Raw genomic sequence first — 8,964 nt, 5'->3', positions numbered from 1 at the left:
CTGAAGTAATTGCACTTAATTGTAGTATAGTCTTCTTTCATGTGTTGCTGAATTCTATTTGCTAATGTAACATTTATTTCAAGTTTTTATATCAATATTCATAAGATAGATTGTTTTGTAGCTTTATAGTGCAATATTATCAGTTCAATAATGGCCCCAGAAAAGCAAATTGAAAATTTTACACCTCTCTCAATTCTCTGGCATAATTTAGGCAATATTTGAATGGCTTGATCTTGGAATATTAGCAAAATTTCCCTGGAAACTTGTCAGGGTTGGTGTTTGGGGAGAGTAGCTCTTTGGCATAAATTTTGGTTTCCTCTACCAATATTTAATATGTTTTCTTTCTTCTCAGCTATTTCATTTTGATTATTTCTTCTATGCAATGTTAATGCAGTTTATATTTTTCCCAGTTTTTCAATAAAATAAACCATTGAGAGTAAAGTAAAATGACACTATGAACATATTTTGGTGGGCTCAAGTCTCATCAAAAGAAGGATCCAAGTTAATGATTAATGATCCACAAAACCTTTGTATTTATCTCTGTGAATTCTCTAATTCCTAAATATCAACAAATGACAGAATCAGGAGACAGAGAAAGTAGTTTTATGTGTATATATGTTGTACATGTAATATGTGTATAAGCTGGCTTCTGACAATGTATTTATCAATAATGAATTTCAATTCACTATTATATATTTTCATGAGATCTTATTGTTAATAGGTACATGCAAAATTATTAATTACAATTTTATTATTTGTTAGATAAGGAAATTCTGAAAAGTGCATAACTTGCCCAAAATTTCAAAGTTAATAATGGGTTAAGCTAGAACTGGAGACCATTCCTCAGAATTCTAAGATTATTTCAGCTCTACTATATGCCTTCTTTTTCTCAAAAAGTGTGCAAAATTGTGGAATGACTACTTTTAGTACTATAATTTGTAGTTTAAATGTATACGTGTTTTAAACAGTAATTATTCTTTAAATCAGAAATGGCTATCATAAGTAAGAAGACACGTTTGTCTTCAATGTGTCTATCAGCATAGGTAACTATATTTAAAAAGTAATTTGTGTAAACTATAGTTAAGATTTGTCATGCATGATTCTGGTCTCTACGATATGCATAAGAAATGCTTATTTAACAACCAAAAGAATGATGTATGAAACTATAAGCAAATGATACAAGATAATGTCATTTGGAGTTCTGCTGTTCATTCAAGGGAACTATTACTGAGGATTGGGAGTGGTGCTGGCAGATTCATGGAGAAGATAGGAGCCTTCCATGGACATAATAGATATTGATGAAAATTTTGGAATTTGGAGACAATTTTTCAGTTTTCTAATCAGCATAGGTGTGTGCATAGTTGCCAAGATGATATTTAAACAATATAATGGAATAAAGAGTACTGTCTCTCTTAAATTGTCTAGAATTTTAAGCAAAGGAAAGACTACAATGGAAAGTGCCATTTGTATGACTACGTTCAACTAAATGGGTGTGAGACTCTGTACTTTGAGCAGAAATAGAGTCATTTTATGTGTTTTGACAATGAGTGTCATTTCCTTTTTCAGCCATTATGGCCAACATGAGTGGTTGGGATTGGGTTAGGTAAATTAAGGTACCATACATCTGGGGTTTTAGAGGTACATAGAGCCCAGAATTCCATGGGAATTGGGCAATGAGCTACCCAAGCCTGATGTAACTTGAGATATTCATAAAAAACATTTTATAAGCCAAACTTCACCAACATTCTCCCTGGTAACTACCAACACCTTATTATGGCTAGGAAATGTGAGGGGAGAAGAGATGGGAAAAATTAACTCAAGAAAATTCTAATCCTTTATTTTCCAGGTCTTCAATCCTTTTAATATTCTACATATATCATAGCAAGATGTCTCTATACCTCATACTAAACATCAGAAGTCAGAATGATCAGCATAAACAATATAGGAGAAATAGACCTTCTTCACTTTCTTCTTTTCACTTCTATTCATCCAGGACTGTACGTGATACTAAAGTAGGAGAATATTGCCAAGGATACGCTCATGTTGTTAGCTGTGAATGAAAAATATAAGAACTGGCAATTAGAGATATTTTAAGAAATTTCAGTCAAGAAAGGAAGACATATTTGAATTTTTTTTCTGTCTTATTAAACACTTTTTAATTAACATGAATTCTTGTCTGAATATTACCATTCCTCAAGAATATGAACTTACTTGACTATGTCAAGCTTGGTTATTATATAGCAAAGAATGCAATTAATCTTACCACGATTTTGCACTAAATCTTGGTAGAGGAGAAAGGCCATAAAACATAAGTGATGGCAAAAGTCACTGCATCCTTCCAGCCCTCAGTCTCCTCACCTGTGAAAAGAAAGAGTTGGCCAGATTAATGAAAATCCATAACTTCCTGTTGCTTAACTGCTCCTGAAACTCAGGAGGTTGCTCTTTTATTTGTATCTCTTCTAGAGTTGGGGATTTTTCCAAGAAATGTAAGTTTCTGATATGAAGGAGAGGAAGAGTAGTCTTTCAAGATAAGTAAATCATTCTCAAATGATCAGCAGATACAGAGGCAACCAACGTTGCATAATGAATCAAGAATATCTGTTATTTTGAGCACAGTCTCAAATATTCACCATAGATTCACAGCCTTGTTTCCTGACAATAGAAAGTAATCTTCTCCCATTGTATTTACCCCTTTATTATGGGACAGAGACCAAGACTACATTCCACCCAGATCAGCATGAGTTTAGAGATTTCTCTTTGCTGGGTGTGCTGGGGAAAAACCTATTTTCTTTTACCTTGATAGCCTCCATTTCTAAATAGTACACATCCTCCCTTATTATAAAATTTAAAATCAGACACTATAGATTCATTCTAATGACAGGAGATCAACTAGAAAAGTCCACTTATAGAGCAAGATAGCATATTTCTATTATAATATTCGAAATTATGAATGCACTCAGCATTTGTTCTATGGTGCTGTCACCCATTAATCAGTTAGACAGTGAATTCTCATGGCATAGAAATGCAAAAGAGATGTCAATATTCATAATGCTGCAGGAAATACAAATATAAAATGTGTTTTCTGTTCCTCTCCACTGGGAGCTGTAAGTAAAGCTGAGGATATGGGAAGGACAGCTTGTTCACAAACATGAGCACAGCAGCAAGTTGTGTGGGAAGGCAAAGCTCCCAGGATTTTATGGTTCTTAACGGTTCCAGACCTCAAATGTCACTGTCTGTGACTTAACCATGAGTGATAAGAGCCTGCCTTGTCTTTGTCAAAATTTTATTAAGAGCACTGAAAGGCATATTCCCTACCACCTACTACCATGATGCACTGGAAATCTCTAGGACACCATGGCAGGCAGGCAAAGGCTGCTGGTGGTCTCAGAATTATTGCCAACTGCTGAGCTAAAATTGTTGTTTGAAGCACATTCCCATATCTTCATTCAACAAGGTGGAAAACAGCTCGTTGTTTATACATCCTACAGTTATGAGAAAATCCTGAGGGAAAGTTTGCTATGGAAACTCCCACTAAAATGTGGCTAAGTGGCATCAAATTGCAGAAACCACTTTACAACAATTAGAAGTGTTTATGAGCTAGGTACATGGTGAGGGCCATGCACAAATAAAACAAGAGGTAAAAATATCTCAAATTAAATCTCCATGGCAGGAGAGAAAAGGGGCTAAGGTTTTGGAAGTTTTGGAAGAGGAGGTCCTGTATCATACTAAAAATGCTCTTTGGTGCCATAAAATGTACATTACTATTTTAAAAATAGTAACGCTACTCCCACTTTCCATTTCTCTAATGAGAATTGTCATCATATTTTGTCTAAAAAGCTGTAAATATTTAAAAGTCATAATGGAGTGGAAAGAGAGGTTGTTTTTAATGAAAAGCAGCATTCTAGAACATTTGTCCTGAAAGGTGACCTGGAGCTGCTCATTAAAATACAGTGTGTATTTGTGCCTTGCTCAGAGTGGCAAATGTGTTAACTGAACTAGGATTCTGGAGACAGGCATCCAGATTTGCCACTATGGGCTGGGTCATCCTGGGCAGTTTATTACATCTTGAGAGATAGCTCTTATTATCTAAAGAATGAGCACAATGATCTCAGCACCACTTACCTCATAAATTGGTGGTAAGAATAACGGAAGATAACTGCTATCAAGGCATTTTGATTGAACTATAACAGAGTAGGTAGAATGTTAATAATTTGTTCATTTATTCAACAAGGCTTTTACTGAATATCTAGGATGTGATGGGCACTACTTTAGGGGCAAGGAACTCAGTGTTTAATCAGTTCTCGCCCTTATAAACTTGTATCTTAGTGAACGAGAAAAATATGAATAAATGAACAAATAAATATATAATATCAGGTAGTTGGGAAACAATAAAGCAGGGGAAGGAAATACAGAGTGATTGCGTTTGAGTGCAGAAACTCTTCTGGATAAGTTGTCAGTGAAGATTTTTCTGAAGAGGGGATATTTGAGTAGCGATCTTAATTACTTAAGTGATGAGCTGTGTGAAGATCTGGGGCAGGAGAGTTAGTGACTGACGGTGCAGCAAGTACAAAGAATTGAAGTGTGAACGTATGTGATGTGTTTGAGCAATAACAAGAAGGCCAGTGGGGCTGGAGCAGAGAAAGAAGAGTAGTAATACATGACATTGGGAAGGCAACCAGCACAAATCATGTGCGAGACCATCATAATGACAGGATGCTATTTTCAGTGTGATAGGAAACTACTGGAAGATTGTGAGAGCCCATGCCCTGATTTCCGCTTTCAAAGGATTATTTTGGCTGCCAGGCAAGAGTAGAAATTGAGCCTTCTGCAATAGTCCAGTTGTCAGATGATGGTGGTTTGGACTGTGGTAGGTGCAGTGGAGGGAATAGATTTGGAACATGCTTTGAAGGTATAGTCTAATGAGTTGTGAGAGAAATTCCTTGGGTGTTAGTGGAGTAGACCCCTGCGTGTTGCTGTGGCTGCTCCCTGGGTACAAGTAGGAAGGGCAGTGACTCTACGTTTCCGGACTCCTCTGACCTAGTAGATGCCTCCATCCATGCAGGTTGTTTTGAACTAAACTTAGGGTACCTCTGGGAGGAACTGGGAAGGTAATGGGCAACTGCATCTACTCACTTGCAATCTTGACCTTATTTACTTTTCACCTAATTTGTTTGCTGGTTGGTAATAAATCAAAGTGAAAGGAACGTCTAATTCAGTAGAAAATATAATCTATTTTCTTAGTGAAAAAAAAGAAGCAAGGAAATTTGTTGAGAGCAAGGTGCTGGAGAGCCCATTTTGATTATGTAAAGTGAGGAGAGGTGTAAAATAGTTATATCTGAGAATGGGAAAGTAAATTGACTAGGGAAATGTAGTGAGATTAAGAAGCATGATAATGATCAACTTGAAGTTAGCAGTGATTGTTTAGCATTATACCAGTTAGCATGGCTGTGTATTTTTCATATCCATGTACATCTGCTTGCAATCAGGAGCACAGTAGTTAGAGAGCTGGATTTAAACACGGTGGGGTTTTCCTGGAAGTAGGATGCAGGAAAAAGGGAGTTGAAGAGCCATGGAATGTAACTTGAGTATGGGGGTATGAGTGAGCAGTAACAGACACTGAAAAAGTGCTTGGGTCGATAGATTGAAGAACTATTGGAGTAAACAGACCAGAAGGAATATTCTAGAAAGATAGAAAGTGCTCAGAAGTAGAATCTTTGAAATTGGTGGTGCCATGATTGGTAATTGACCAGGTTTTGGTATGGCCCTGGGCATGGGTGGCTACACAGACTCTACAGCTTCAACAGGGAAGGTATTCAGCAAGTATTTTTGACTGATGCTTGATTCTAATAGGGGCTTCCATATCAACTTTGAGACCCCAAATTCTTTGTAGAGCATTTTTATTTATGTTTTTGGTCCCTTTTTCAAGCATATGTTAAGCCTGAAGTGTCTGGCATATTTTCTCTGAGAACATGAAATAATGGGGCAAATTCTTTGTCTGTAAAGCTCATAGATAACATAGATTGTTCTGGATATTTCTGAGACTTCAACTCTCAAGTGTGAAAGCACTCTTTATTAGAGATCAAAATTCCATGATCTAACATGAACTGGTCCTTGCAGATTTTAATTCATTTATTTCCTCTTCCTCTCACCTCCCTCCTCCTTCTCTTTTTTTTGCCCTCTCTCCTTCTTTGTTTCCAGATAGATAAATACAGATAAATACAAGTAAATGAATTGAGAGGTAGATAAATAGGTAAATAAAATATTTTTGTAATAGACTTTAATTATCCTTTTGCACTCAAATTTACCTGAAATGCCCTGTGAATCAAATTACATCACTGCTACATGGCAGCAGCTTTTTAGCATCAAAAGGGATTATATAGCCATGGAATAAATATATCCCTAAGACTTATGAGACATCAGGTTGTAGGTCCATAACTCCCAGGAAAACAGATATAAAAACAAATTGCCCTGTGTTATAGACAAAGACAAATTAGCATAAGAGGTATAATTATATGCTAACATGATTTAATATTTTTATCTGAATACACCAGAACTTGCACATCAGCATTGAGAGTTTCCCCATCAAAGTAGCCACCTTGGTAGGTTATATATTAGATATTTGTCCTAGTGATGTTGATATTGTTCTAGACATTTTGTGAGCTATTCTGGGCTTACCTTTAAAGAACTTCCTTTTGAGTATTTTTAATGGTGCTGAATCATATTTTTAAAGTAAGATTTGACTACTGGAGCCAACTTAAGGCAATTTGGATCTGGGGTTGACAGGTGATGGTTTTAAGAGATTTGAATCATAGATAAGGAATGACTTCAGTAAAATCATGGACTTGTCTACTTGCGAGTATTGTAAACCAAATCTGAAGGCACTTCATAAAGAGAGAAGACTAATATTTTGAGCTATGGTCCCACAAATCAACTGAATGCCTGACCTACTAAAGTGACCATTTTCAGTGGAGAGCTCTCCTTTGGAGCCTTTTGCTTTCTGATCCAAAGGAGAGCAAAGAGTAAGGATGCTTGATATTAAACATCCAGTTTCCCTATTTCACAGTCCACAGTCCACAGAGTTACCGTTAAAAAGCATTTTATTCTGCAACAAAATTAAAATAGTTGATACCAGAATGAGGCCATGGTTGAATTCCTGGGGAATCGTCTGCCTTCTGCCCTGTGAAATGCCAAAGCAGCAGAGAAAGATGAATGTATTCGCAGCATCAGCACGGGTCCTTTCTCCCACAGAATGAATGCATTTCAAGAACTTCTCCCTCAGAGCATGGCTGGTTCAGCCCACGACTGTCTGTTCTTGAAAACAGAGGCTAAAAGGACGGCCACCTTATACACTCGGATAGCAGGAACACTGGATTTGTTAGTGATCAAAGCTTGCGCTGTGCGAGTCCTGATGTTATTTTTAACGTCCCAAGCTCCTTCACCTGTGATTCTCAGTAAAGCTATTATCCAGAATGTTGTTAGAAGTGGATTTGATAAAAGTTTGGCCTCCGGAACATCAGGCGTTCCTGCTCTTTGCTCTCTTGTGGGTCAGGAACAAATCCTTCCTCACTCCTCCTCTCATGTCCAATATCTATTAGGTAGGTGAGGCTGTTTTCCTCTTCAGTTTCTCTGTTCTAGTTCTGCTGATCTTTGAAAGAAATAAAAGTATTTCAAAGGTATTATGCCTACCTAAGTGTGACAATCCTGTTGTTAATATAAAAGTGATACACACTTTGGTCAAGGGACTTTTTTTCTCGAAGTTCTTTTACTATATTACTTTATTTCTATCTCCCTGAAAACATAAGCATCCAATTCCATGAAATTGGGAATAATTCAATGTTCTTGGGTAAGTTGGTTTTTTTCCTAGTTATAATGTCTGTTTGTTTTATTTAGGGAATTGAGGGATGGTGATGACACTGGCATTGATGACAACCTTGTCAAGATTAAGAAGGAAGTCCCTGGAGATGAAGGAACTGGATCAATAGGAAATTTTTCCAAAGACTGGGGCTCTATTTTGCCACTGGTAGGGCAGTAGGAGTAACAGTAGTAACAAGGACAGCAATGAATATTGACACCTATTAAGAATCTACTCTGTACTCTACATTTTTTGCATCTCTTTTCCCATTTGATCTTCACATCATTATGTGGTACCAACAATATTTTACAGATGAAAATAGCAGAGCACAGAGAGCTTAAGTGACTGCCCAATGTAACGTTTGGAACGTGGCAGAGCTGGGATATGAACCCAAGCAGTCTGACTCCACCGCCCCCACGCTTTCCTATTAATGCTGCTCTGTCTCCCTAACTTGCCTAACTAGAACATGTGCTTCTGAGAGTGAAGAACTTTCCTCCTGAAATTGGTAATAAGGATGGGGGGGCAGGCAGGAATGGAGTATGATGGGGAAAGCATGTTCAAAATTCTAGCCTTGACAGACTCCCTGACCCTGCAAAGACGAGGTTAGTTACCTAACTGTTCCCATAGCACTTCCTACTTACCCCATCACAGCTCTTCATTCTGTATGTTAGTTTCCTGGTGCCTGACTGTCTCTTCCAGTAGACTCTAATTAATTTGAAAGTAAGGACTACATTTTGTTCAAAATTGGGGCTATAATATCTAGAAAAGTAACTAAAATATAATAGACACTTGGTAAATATCTGTTGAATTGGTTAATGATAACAAACGGAATGGGGACATGTAATACATACAAAAATGATTTAAACCTGATTCTAGGATGCTAGCAAGCACATTGAGCTGCCAGTTTCCTTTTTCTGTGCAGCTAGTATAGTTCTTATCTTTCTGCCTTTCTCCGTAGGCCAACAGGGCTGTATGTGCAATGGGTACATACATATATTACATACATATGCATATTTTTGTATTTTTAAAATATATACAAATATCTTATACATGCAGAAGACTGTGGCCTCAACACTTCAAAAATTCATGTGTTTTGGCTCCTTAGTTATCTG

General features: G+C 37.0%; 1 long non-coding RNA gene across 1 annotated transcript in view; it reads right to left on the bottom strand.

Annotated features, from left to right (window-relative positions):
* Positions 1-597: 597 nt before the first annotated feature.
* Positions 598-8,964, bottom strand: part of LOC139076768 (uncharacterized) — a 52,367-nt gene continuing 44,000 nt past the window's right edge. Inside the window, exons 3-4 of the long non-coding RNA XR_011528697.1 lie at positions 2,264-2,358; positions 598-2,050 (exon numbers count right to left, since the gene is read on the bottom strand). This is a non-coding gene — a long non-coding RNA (uncharacterized lncRNA). The remainder of the gene's footprint in view (positions 2,051-2,263; positions 2,359-8,964) is intronic.

This window comes from Equus przewalskii, chromosome 17 (assembly GCF_037783145.1).
Source record: "Equus przewalskii isolate Varuska chromosome 17, EquPr2, whole genome shotgun sequence".
Lineage (NCBI taxonomy): Eukaryota > Metazoa > Chordata > Mammalia > Perissodactyla > Equidae > Equus > Equus przewalskii.
The sequence above is the reverse complement of the archived record's forward strand: the minus strand, read 5'-3'. Positions and strand labels throughout refer to the sequence as shown.